At 42.0% G+C, this 12,142-nt stretch overlaps 1 long non-coding RNA gene across 6 annotated transcripts in view; it reads left to right on the plus strand.

Annotated features, from left to right (window-relative positions):
• Positions 1-12,142, plus strand: part of LOC118545981 (uncharacterized) — a 125,948-nt gene that overhangs the window by 36,816 nt on the left and 76,990 nt on the right. The window lies entirely within an intron of this gene.

Here is a 12,142-nt window from a genome sequence, read left to right on the forward strand (position 1 = left end):
CTATTTTCTTTCATCCTCAGGGGAACCCAACGAATTGTTTTTGTTTTTTGTTTTTTTTTAAATCTCTGAGAAGTTAAGTAACCAGCCCAAGATCACATCCCTGGTGAGGGGCAAAGCCTGGATTAAAGGCCAGGTCTGTTTGATTTCCAAGTTACTCTTTCACTAGACCAACTGCCAGTCCAAGGATAGTCAAATGGGAATCCAAGAATTCACACCTTGGCTTTTCTGAGCTTTCATGGTTTTGAGAGATCCGGAAGAGTTAATCCCAGCTGGGAATGACAACTAGTACTTCTCTTTTTGTTTCTTCCTTCCAGATGGAACTGATTCTTATGATTCAGGCATCGTTGTGAGTCTTTACCCACTGCAATGGCATAATGTGCCAACATTAGTCTGCAGGACAATCCTTCATGGTAATGGCTGGTAGTCACTGTACTGGGGAGATCCTAGGATTGAACTTTTTACCTGAGGAAATGGTAGGAAGTCATTCTTTCAATCGCTTACAGTGCTGTGCATTGAATCATAGAGTTTCAGAGCTGGAGGAGAATACTTATAATGAAAACAATAATTTTTACTTATTCTTGAAGACCTGTCCCAAAATAGCAGACTATACTCGGCAGGCAAAAAAGGCAATCTTTATTTTTCATGTCCCATAAACAAGGCAACAAGCTCTGCCTGAGAAGGTAAAATAAAGGCTTCTTTGTCAATATTTTATGTTCCTCAGACTTATATCCAAATATATGTTAAATCCTGAAGGGTGACTCCAGAGCTGGAAAGTTAATTCGGGCTAGTCTGGTGGACACAGCTAGAGGTGGCAGAGGAGGAGGATGGCTCACTAGACTGACGTACGTGGGCAGGTATCCATGTGTCCTTTACTTGGAGCCTGATGTTGGTTGACTAGGTAGTGAAGTAGTAAGAGGGAGTTCTTAAGATGCAAAGCTCTGGAGGAGGCAATCCCAGGAACTGCCTGGGATAGGGGGAAGGTATGAACGTCTCCCAACCCAGGACTTGCCAGGTACCCCTGGTGTTAGACCAGGGGAGACCTGGGAGAAGTTTGTGTTGCTTAAAGCAAGAGTCAACATTGCAAACCAGACCCGTGTGAGATCCCACTCAAGAGAATTCTGTAGACTCATGGCTTCGATGCAGGCTAATTTTGAAATATTCTTCTTTTCCGATTCCATCATTCTTGTGTTTAAAATACTTAGGGATTTGCTCTGCTGAGCAATGTGTGGATCATGGCAGTGGGACATGAAGGATAAAGGCATTCATTTTCTCTTCAATATTTAGTTGGTGTTTGATCTCCTGCTCTTAGAATAGTGCCTGGACTATTTGGTGCTTGCTGAATGTTTATTAAATGAATATATGGATGGAGGGAAGGAAGAAGGGCAGGATGAAATAATGCATAAACTTTCTGCATGACGAAGGAGGGCAGGGAGGAGCTCTAATGAACCCCCAGTGTCCTCCAGGCTGGGGCCAAATGTGAGCCCTAGGGCAGTTGGCTGAGAGACCAGAGTTGGATGTGTGAATGATCAGGTTCTGTTCAAGCTCCTGCATACTGCCCTTCTCCTTCTGCCCTCAGAGGGCATTAGCACTTGGTCTCCATGCCCCCTGCCCCCTCAACCACGGGTCCCCCGCAGGGGCCTTAGGACAAGAAGAGCTAATCCCGGCATATCCACTTTTCACTTCCCTGGTCAGAGTGGCTCCTGGAGCAGTCACAAAAATCCAATGTGGCATCCATCTGGAGATAGGGGCGGAGGAGGAAGCTTGGCATCGCAAGGCTGGAGGCTGTTTGAGTAATGCAGGTGAGAGCTGATGAAGGCTTGCAAGCAAACACAGGTGGTGAGAAGGGCCTGGAGGTGATGTGTTCTGGAAATATTTGTAGGGAGGATCATCAGCACTTATTGGAGTCATCATATCCTGCCCTGAGGCCTTAGATGTCCCCAAATAAAGTGAGTTTATAGTTTCCAGCTGAGAATGTTGGATAGACACCAGCTACTGCTAGGAACTGGGTTTTTTTAGAATGGCCACTATATTCATTGTTTTTGAATTTCTGAGTACCATCTGTTTGGCTCTACAATGTATTTCTTTCTGTACTTAATAGAGACCTATTGAAATGGCATTTAATTCAGAATTTTTGCACCTATGCAGTCACTGTCCCTTTTCTCTTGTCACCCTAGCATTGTATCCCCCACACTCTACCCCCACTTTCTTCTTAGCCGTGATTGGCTCCATATATTGCAGGAACACTATAACCTGTAACTTTGATTCTCATCTCAGGAAGGAAAATCTTTAAAGCTCACAGACACCCTTAAAATGCATTCTTGATGCCCTTGCCCCTGATCCATAAGGTTGCAGGAGATGGATGAAAGGCAGAGAAAGGGCATATCTGGTGTCAGGGTCCCAAGTCATTTAATTAATTAATTAATTAGAAAGATTTACTTATCTATTTAGACGGGGGGGGAGGGGCAGAGGAAGAGGGAGAGAGAGTTACAAGCAGACTCCCTGCTAAGCGCAGAGCCTGACTGGGGACTTGATCCCACAACCCTGAGATCACCACCGGAGCGGAAACCAAGAGTCCGTTGCCCACACAACCGCACCAGGCAGGCGTTCTCCAAGTCATTTTAAAGGCAGATTCTCACTGGTTCCTCTGCTCCTCCCGTCAATTCCCTAGTTCTTTTCTGGAGCTCTGAAACTTCCTTCCCCAGCGATTCGCTGCGATTGCTAACATCTTCAGGGCCTGTGCTTGCTCTGGTGTGGAGCGCCAGCCAGCCAGCTAGCCATTTTCTGCAGACACCAGGAAGGCTGCTTAGAGCGGGGCGGAGGGCAGAGCGTGGTCAGTCCCCCTGCGAGGATCCACTCTGTGCCATGCTCTGTGGACTCACCTTCTTGCTCTTCCCAGCCTTCTGTACTCGGTTCCCACCTTCTCGGATCTGCGCGGCTCTGCTTAGCCTGGGGACTGTCTGCCCGTCCTCAGCTTCACTCAAGTGCAGACCTATCGCTTCACTGCCCAGCTTGGGCCTGGGATGCCATGCCAATCTGGAGCCTTCCCCCTGCTCTCTGGTTTGGTGTCGGGCTCCAGGCTTTCATCTTGCTGTTGTCCTTTCCCTGTTGGTCCTGTCCTGCTGTGCTTCATGTCCCTGGGACGCAGTGAAGCCATTGGCCCTGCAGTCTCCACTTGAGACTTTTTGGCTGAAAGAAGTTCTGTCCTAGTTCCTGGTACTATTATCTAGGACACCCTTCTGGGCACCTTTCAGCCAGTCCACATTGGGACCCAAGATTTGTAAGTTCTACCTCTGCCGTTATTCATCACATTTTGAAAATTCAGCTTCTTATCCAGAAATTTCATTCGATGACCCTATCTAGTTTGATTACACCTTTCAGATTTAAGCTGTGCTCATTGGTCTGTGTTTTCAGGAGGAAATCTGCTTACTGGGTACTTTCTGTTTTCTCTCTTGGAAGGCAGAAGTTACTTTTCTGCTTATATCGCTTTCTGATGTAACCAATGCCGCCAGATATATTGTAAGGCAACCAAGAATAAGTTTAGAGAAAGTTGATTCTATTGACGGTTACGGAAAGGTTATTTCTTTGTGAAATGGAAGTAATATCAGGAAAAAATTAATGTGCTTTCTCTTCTGCACTTTTGAGTATGTTGCCTTCCCCCTGACTGCACCGAGGTATTCATCTGCCTCATGGGTATGGCGCTGTGGTAAGGAATGGGGGATTTGCTGACAGTTACAAAGCTGATGTCAAGGGAAATTAAAAAATTAATACTCAGATTCTGGCATTCAAAATAGGCTCTTGCTATGAAACAAGAGGCCTGAAAGCCCCATTTTACTGAGAGAAGATGCACAAATTAGCACATCAAGGTCTGAACCCCAGCCCTTCTATTCCTGAGGTTATAGGGAGAAGGGGGAGGGAAAGGCCTAGAAAAGGGAAGGAATAAGATGTGTAGTCTTTCCCCACCCCTTAGCTTTACTGAGGAATAATTGACAATTAAAAATTATATATATTTGAGGTACATAGTTTGTTATTTGATATATGTATATATCGTGAAATGATCACCACAATCAAGGTAATTAACATATCCATCCCCTCACATCATTTCTTTTTTCTTTATTTCTTGGTGAGAACAGCTCAGCAAATTTCAAGTATACAATACAGTATTTCTCATTGGTCACATTATTGTACATTCTGTCTCTAGAACTTCTTTATCTCGCATAACTAAAACTTTGTACGCCTTGACCCGTACCTCCACATTTCTCCCTCCTCCCCAACACCTGGCAACCACCATTTTACTCGCTAACTATTAGAGATTTCACATGTAAGTGAGATCATGCTCTGATTGTCTTTCTGGGTCTGGCCTTATTTCCCTTAGCACGTGAAATAAGGTTCATCCATGTTGTTGCAAATGGTAGCATTTCCTGCTTTTTAAAAAAAGACTGAATAATATTCCATGTGTATCTATACCACATTTTCTTTATCTGTTTACCTGTTGATGGGCATTTGGGTTGTTTTCATATCTTGGCTATTATGAAGAATGCTGCAATGCACATGCGGGTGCAGATGTGTCTTTGGGACAGCGATCTTGTGTCTTTCAAAAATATGCTCAGAAGTAGTAGCTCTATTTTTAACTTTCTGGAGCCTCCATACTGTTTGCCATAATGAGTGTACCAGATTATATTCCCACCAACAGCGCACAAGTGTTCCCTTTTCTCCACATCGTCTTGATCACATCTTTCTGGGAGAGAATCCAGAGAAAGGAGGGGTGTCTTGTAAGTTGAGGTGATGCTGAGAGTGTGCAGCTTTGGTTCCAGTTTTATGTTTGGCTCCAGTTTTATGTCTGTTGCCTTCCCCCTGACTGCACCGAGGTATCCATCTGCCTCATGGGTGTGGCGCTGTGGTAAGGAATGGGGAAGGAGATCGTCTTGCAGGCTGCTCCCCCGTGAACCTGGGGAGAGCCTCCTCAAAGCAAACTAGGAAACACGGAGTGGGCCAGGTTCATTTGCCTGAGTTGCCCTTGCTTCTTGTAGAGGGGCATGAATGGTGCCTAGAATGTCCCTCTTCTCATGTTGGGGATGGGGCAGAGGCCTAGAAGGTAGCTGAGTTGGGGGCCTGCAGCTCAGCTCGGCCCAGGTCTCGCTGTGGTGAGGGAGCTGGTGGGCCTTCAGCAGAGGCCACGGGAGGAACACTCAGGCTTAGAGCTAAAGGACATTGTGCTGGAGGCTCAGGGCCTCCATTGCCTGGGAGAGACGGAGGATGGTTGGTGAGCAGAGAACACTTGGCCAGGTGTTATTAATGACGTGTTCTGACCTGCTAGAGGAAGATTAGAGTATTGTGCCCAGGATCACATTTTCCTTAATAACAAAACCAGAAAGGACATGCTTCAAGAATTTGACGGTGGTTGCACTGGTTGTTAGAATTATAGATAATCTTGAACTTTCCTCTTTTGTTTTTCTATTTCCTAATATATTTTGTTATGAGAAAGTGTTAATTTTATCAACATTCTATGGTGATTGTCATATTATAATTCCTTCTTCCATCTGTAAGATATCTGGACATTCCTTTTTTCCTGATTCCTGGGGATGACAGCTATTTGGCCACCATCATTTGAAAGCTTATTATATGTTCTATGCTCCAAATAAGTTCAGCAATTAAGTGTGATTCATCTAATGATGTCGAATACACCTAGATTTTTATTCACGTATTTCTAATGACATTCAAATATGCTATTGTATTTTAGGGCTAAGACAATACTTCTTGGCTAATGTCAGTGGTATGGAGTAAAATTGTAGGGCAGGTGATGAAAAAATATTTGAGAATCTCTGTTGTGTAAGATACACACTTCACTTTAATTAGTGGTTTGCCACAAAACTCTTTAATTGGATTTGTGTGAGGGATTTCTGTGGAGGGATTAAAGTTGGGTCAAGATCAAGAAGGTGCTGGCTTCTGTTTCATTAATCAATTGTTGGAAAATGGGCTTGATCTTCAGAAGGCAGTAAGGTTTCGACAGTTTTATTGACATTTTCGTTACACATAGTGTTTTGCATTCAGGTATAGACTATATCAGATTTTTAGAGGTTAGTAAAATAGCATTACCTGCTTATTGTTAAACTCTCCTTGGTCTCCAGCAATTGCCTTACACCCCAAAGATTTGAGTTATTTACCACCAATATCTGAGATAACTCTACATTATACGCTGAAGTCCAAATTTTTGAAAGGTTATATACATCTAAATCTTCACTCAATTTTTTGACTTTTTTTGGGTGTGAATCTTATTGTTTGGCAGTCGATGAAGACTATACTTTTTATTTTAGTGTGCCAAGAGCTTTAAATCATGCCAACTAAGTGAGATAAAATATTGCTTAGCTGAGTTAATTCTGATGACAGTTTATAAATCACTTCCTATCGTTTTAACCACAGGAAGGGGAGGTTGTTAGCCAGTTATCCATGCTTTAAATGTCTGACTGTGGCTTCTATTACAAACAAAAATTGTGAAACATACTCATCCACCGTCATAAACTTTTGACTTGTTTAAAAACAAGCACATAATAAAACTTTTTTCTTAAGCTTAAGTTTATTTATTTATTTATTTATTTATTTATTTATTTATTTTAAAAAGATTTTATTTATTTATTTGACGGAGAGAGATATAGCGAGAGAAGGAACACAAGCAGGGGGAGTGGGAGAGGGAGAAGCAGGCTTCCTGCCGAGCAGGGAGCCTGATGCGGGGCTCGATCCCAGGACCCTGGGATCACGACCTGAGCCGAAAGCAGACGCTTAACCACTGAGCCACCCAGGCGCCCCTCTTAAGCTTAAGTTTAAAACCAGGTGTGAGGGCAAAGAGGTTTGCTAATGTTGAACACAGGTCTTAAGTACACACGGACAATTTGTAGTGTATGGTGGCTAAGATTGACTTTTTAAGCAAAAACTTTTCCTTCCTCTTTGCAGAGAGCAGACACAGAATTACCTGAGAATCTGCCCAGTGTACTCTTTACTGTATTAGTCATTTGACTCTGGATGGAAGTCAGGATACCCTTCACACAGTCAAAAGACTTAACTAAAGGGAAATTAGTTAATTTCCTGGAGAGAGTGGTTGGGTCCCCTTTGTAATAACAGGGCTTAATTACCACCTTTGCCTTTGGAATGTTTTTCTACTATTACGTCTCCTCTCTGAGGATGGCAGAGAAGGTGGGATACACGCAGCTGTGGTGAGAGGTTTGTGTGAGAGAGTGTTCTCCACCACCCACACATCTTTACCCAGTGTGGGCTGAGTTCCGGCTGGCCAGCCACTCTCAACCTCCAGCCTGACTCACCCTGTGCTTGTAACCTCATCATATCCCCTGTCTCTGCATTCTGTGTCCCACAAGCAGGGCTGCCCCCACTCCTGCCCAGCTCCTCAGTATTGGGCAGGAGCCACAGTCCTGTCGGGGTCTTCAGGTGCTAGGAATTAGAAGAGAACATGGCAGCCATACCTTATCTCTTTCCTTTACGGATGATGGAACTGACCCAAGGAAATTGAGTGTCATGTGGTCACATCCTACACAGGGACACATGTCTTATCCTCCAGATCTGTGTCCTTTCGATGCCCTGGGATCACTCCACTACTTAGCTACAATTCTCCCTACTGGAGACTCACCCCTTTGGAATTACTGGAGTCCTATTCAAGTCAGTTATCCTTGGGAGAAGTGCAACCTTGACCAAGCCGAGTGCAAACTGTCAGATACCTATCTTGCTAGGGAGATGGCTGTAAGTCAGGGTGCTGCGGGTATGGGACTCTTGTTGAACAAGAGATGGACTTGAGATGACAAGATTTTTTTTCTGGGGCATGAGACACTGGCCTGAGGCCCTGCTTTAAGAGTAGAGGTTAAGCCCTTTGTCTATGTCACTGTTTCTTCTGTGGCAGTCCTCCCTCCAAATCTGCCCTAACACCAGTAGCCACTGTCAGCTTTTGCCACCTGAAGTGCTAGTCTGTGCATCTTTGGAACGTGGAGGGGGTACCAGTATCTCTGACTACATTCAGCTTTGAGCTTATTGGCTGAAAGCTGTTCCATAGTGACAAAATATTATTATTGGTACTGTTGGGCCATTAAGACTTTCAGCTTTATTAGCTGCTCAGCTCCTTTTAGCCTCTCTTGTTCTGCAATATTTTAATTACCTGAATGAAGGAAAATGGACTTCTAATTCTAGATAATATCAAATTGTGACAACTCCATCAGGATTTAGGTGGAATTAAATTTCTTTATAAACACAGTTTAAATTCTGAATGGGCCTAAGTGACTTCCCCATGCTTTTTCTGTACTTAGAGAAATCAGAAAATAAGCTACATTTTTACCTTCTCCTCCTGCAGCTTTCCAAAGAAAACTCTCCTAGTGTAGGCCACCAGGTACCAGTAGTGGACTGAAATAAGGAGCTTTGGGGAAATAGAGCCATTGCTGTGAGAATTAAGCACTATGTTTTCACTGGAAGTTGTAAGCAGACTTAGCTGGAGACAGCATCTGAGCAAAGCCATTCACTGACGACTTCTCATGCTGGGAAGACTGTCAGGAGTCCGAGTGAATCTCCATTCAAATTACTTTCAAAGTTGCCTACTGGATTCCAGAAGATGCCATAGGTTATTTTGTTAAAGGAAATACTAACAATGCATTTTTTTGCCCTCTAAATTGTATTTAAAAATTAGACGTAAGAAGACTTGTTCAACACACATGACATTCCATCCACCAACAACACAGAGGGCAGACTTTTGTTGGTTCACTGTCAAACTGACATGAGTGTCCTCTTTGATGATCACTGATTTAGACTATATATCCTGCCTCTCAATTTCAATATATATTAGTCATGTTATTCTGTGCATTTAGGGCACTAAACCATCATGTTATGCAAACTCACTTCCCAAGATCTATAGCGGACAGAGGAAGTTCAAACAGAAAAGTGAGATGCTGTGGTACTCAAAGTATGTCTAGTATAAATGAGCTGAAACAGGAATACTTTGAAGAGAGTATTAATAATCACAGTCTTTGGTTTCTGTAGAAATTATTCAAGATAAACTATACATTTTAAAATACCCTAACTCATGATCTCCCAAATATTATAACAGCATCACGTCATCTCTCTCCCTTTTTGCTGCAGTGTACCTGTAGGAAATCAGATTTTTCATATTCTAAAACTGCAGGAAAAACAAAATATGGGCACATGGAGTTCTGCAGAGTTGTTGAGATCCTGGGATTTAGTATAATGAAATGAGTTCAAATCCAGACTCTGGCTACTTACTTCCCCTTTGAGCAAGTGCTCTGGCCTCACTAAGCTTTTGTTTTCTCCTTTATAGAACGAGATGTCAGTAGCAGCTTGCTCAAAGTGTTGTCTTGAAGGTGATGTGTAGCATATTTAGTGCAGTGTCTGTTGTGTGGTAGTGGCCAGGGCAGATGAGCTCCTTTTGTTAGTTGCTATCCATGCTGACCCTTGTATCGGGATTGTATTTAACGACATCATTCCTCCTTCTAGCAGCATATTACAAAATTAAAAATTTTTATTTCCCAGTTTCTCTTTTGCTCTGTTAAAAAGTTGACAAATCTCGATTAAATGTGGGATCATTTCTTATAGCAGCTCAGGCTAGTATTTTATCTTAACTCCTGTCAGGATTTAGGAGTGTTTCTTGGACAAATGATCTTGGGAAGTGTTCAGAGAAGCTACCATTTATCTCTGTGAAGATTTAAAAATTACTAAATACAGTAATAAGAGATTGAAAATGACTTCTCTATGCCCTTATATTCCCTACTCGATTTAAACAGTCTCATATACTTGGACAGTTAATTTTTTTTTCTTTTTGCTATTTTAAATAGTGGAAAATTGGTAGAAGACAGAATTTAAAAATGATATTGGTTGAAAATCCTTTCTAACTGACTAGAAAATAGGCTCTTAGATTTAAAGACGTAAAGTATGACTCAAACATTGCCAGTAAGAATGTAAAACGGTTCAGCCACTGTGAAAAATAGTGTGGTGGCTCCTCAATAAGTTAAACATAGTATTACTATATGACCAGCAAATCTACTCCTAGGCATGTACGCCCCCAAATTGAAAGCAGATGTTCAAACAAAAGCTGGTACACCAATGTTCATAGCAGCCTTATGCACGATAGTCAAAAGGTGGAAACAACCCAGTGTTCATAAAGAAATCACAAATTGTGATGTAGTCACACAATGGAATATTATTCAGCCATAAAAAGGAAGGAAGTGCTGATTGACGCTACAACATAGATGCACCTTGAAAACATATGATATGAAAGAAGCCCGATACAAGACTTCATATATTGTGTGATTCCATTTATACTAAATATCCCATATAGGTCAACCTATAGAGACAGAAAGCAGATTGGTGGTTGCCCAAGGGCTGAGGGGAGGCAGAGGGGGTATGACTACTTCGTGAGTTGGGGGTGTCAGTGTTCGGGAACTTGACAGTGGCAATGGTTGCGTGACCTTGTGAATGTGCCGAAGGACACTGAACCGCCCACTTGGAAATGGTAAATTTTTATGTTATGTGTATTTATCACAATAAAAATCCAGAAAATTGCCCCAGGGTGCCCCCAAGATACCAATAGATGAAAAACCTTTAACTGGAGACGTGCTTCCAAATAATTGCCCTTTGATCCAGTGGCCAGCTCACCTAAATTGCTTTTTGGCCAAATTATTTCCTACTTAAACTACAAGGAACCGTTTTCCAGCTAAATGGGTTAGGCATTTTTGCTCCAACCTCCTGAACTGGACTTGATCGAAGGGCATTCGATCAAGATAAGAAATTTGTATTTGAGGAGCTGTGAGGGGCACCCAGTTCCCAATACACACCTCTTGTTCTTATTCTTCTTTCCATTTCCTCTCTTCATGTTCTCTTTTCTCCCCTCCCTCTTTGCCTTTCCCCTTAATTCTTGCTTATGTTTCAACTCTCCAGGAACAGGGAAGAACATTCTCTTGGTGGCACTGAAAGTTTGGTTTGGTTGATGGTCTTGCTTCTTTGTTTTGTTGAGACAATCTAGTCCTTAAAAACACTCCTGACATCCTGAGCTCTGATAAAGAATCTTCCAGGTTTGCATCCATGCCAATATGTGTGTGGTAAATATAACTTTCTTCTTAAAACAACAGCAGGGAGTTGCCACGATATGTCGTCTATTTTTGGTCAATTCTTTTGATAATTTGTTGTCAAATAGCTTTAAAAGAGACATGTTTATCACATTTTAAACTTTTTGTCCCTGAAAGTAATTTTTTGAAGAGCCAGCATGATTGATATTTAATGTGAGAGAGTATGAGTACTAGGAACGTTGGACTAGAATTTAAGAAATATATTATTATTTACCAACAAAGTATTGGCTTTTAAAAATTGAAGTGCAAGTTATAAACCATATAATTAACCATTTTAAAATGCATAATCCAGTGGCATTTAGTGCATTCACAGTGTCATGCAACCGTTGCCACTGTCAAGTTCCTGAACATTTTCATCACCTCAAATGAAAACCTCTACTCATTAGGTAGTCATACCCCCTCTGCTTCCCCTCAGTCCCTGGGCAACTACCGATCTGCTTTCTGTCTCTATAGATTGACCTATCTGGGATATTTCATATAAATGGAATCACACAATATGTGAACTTTTGTATCTGTCTTCTTTCCATAGCAAATGTTTATAAGAGTCATCTACATCATAGCATCTATCAGCACTTCGTTCCTTTCTATGGTCAAATCATAGTCTGTTGTATGGATATACCACAATTTGTTTATCCATTTATCCAGTTAAAGGACATTTGGATTGTTTCACATTTTGGCTATTGTGAATAGTGCTGCTATGAACATCCATGAGCAAGTTTTTGTTTGAATATCTGTTTTCAGTTCTTTTGGGTAGGTACCTAGGAGTGGAATTGCTGGATCATATGGTAATTTTGTTTCTTTATTGAAGAACCACCAAACTGTTTTTCACAGTGGCTGCAGCATGGTAAATTCCCATCAGTAATGTATGAGAGTTTCTATTTCTCCACATCCTTGCCAGCAGTGATTACTTTTCATTTGTTTAATGATAGCCATCCTAGTAGATGTGAACTAGTATCTCATTGTGGTTTTGATTTGTATTTCCTCTCCCTTTCTCTCTTTCTTCCCTTTCTCCCTCCTTT

This window comes from Halichoerus grypus, chromosome 2 (assembly GCF_964656455.1).
Source record: "Halichoerus grypus chromosome 2, mHalGry1.hap1.1, whole genome shotgun sequence".
Taxonomy (NCBI): domain Eukaryota; kingdom Metazoa; phylum Chordata; class Mammalia; order Carnivora; family Phocidae; genus Halichoerus; species Halichoerus grypus.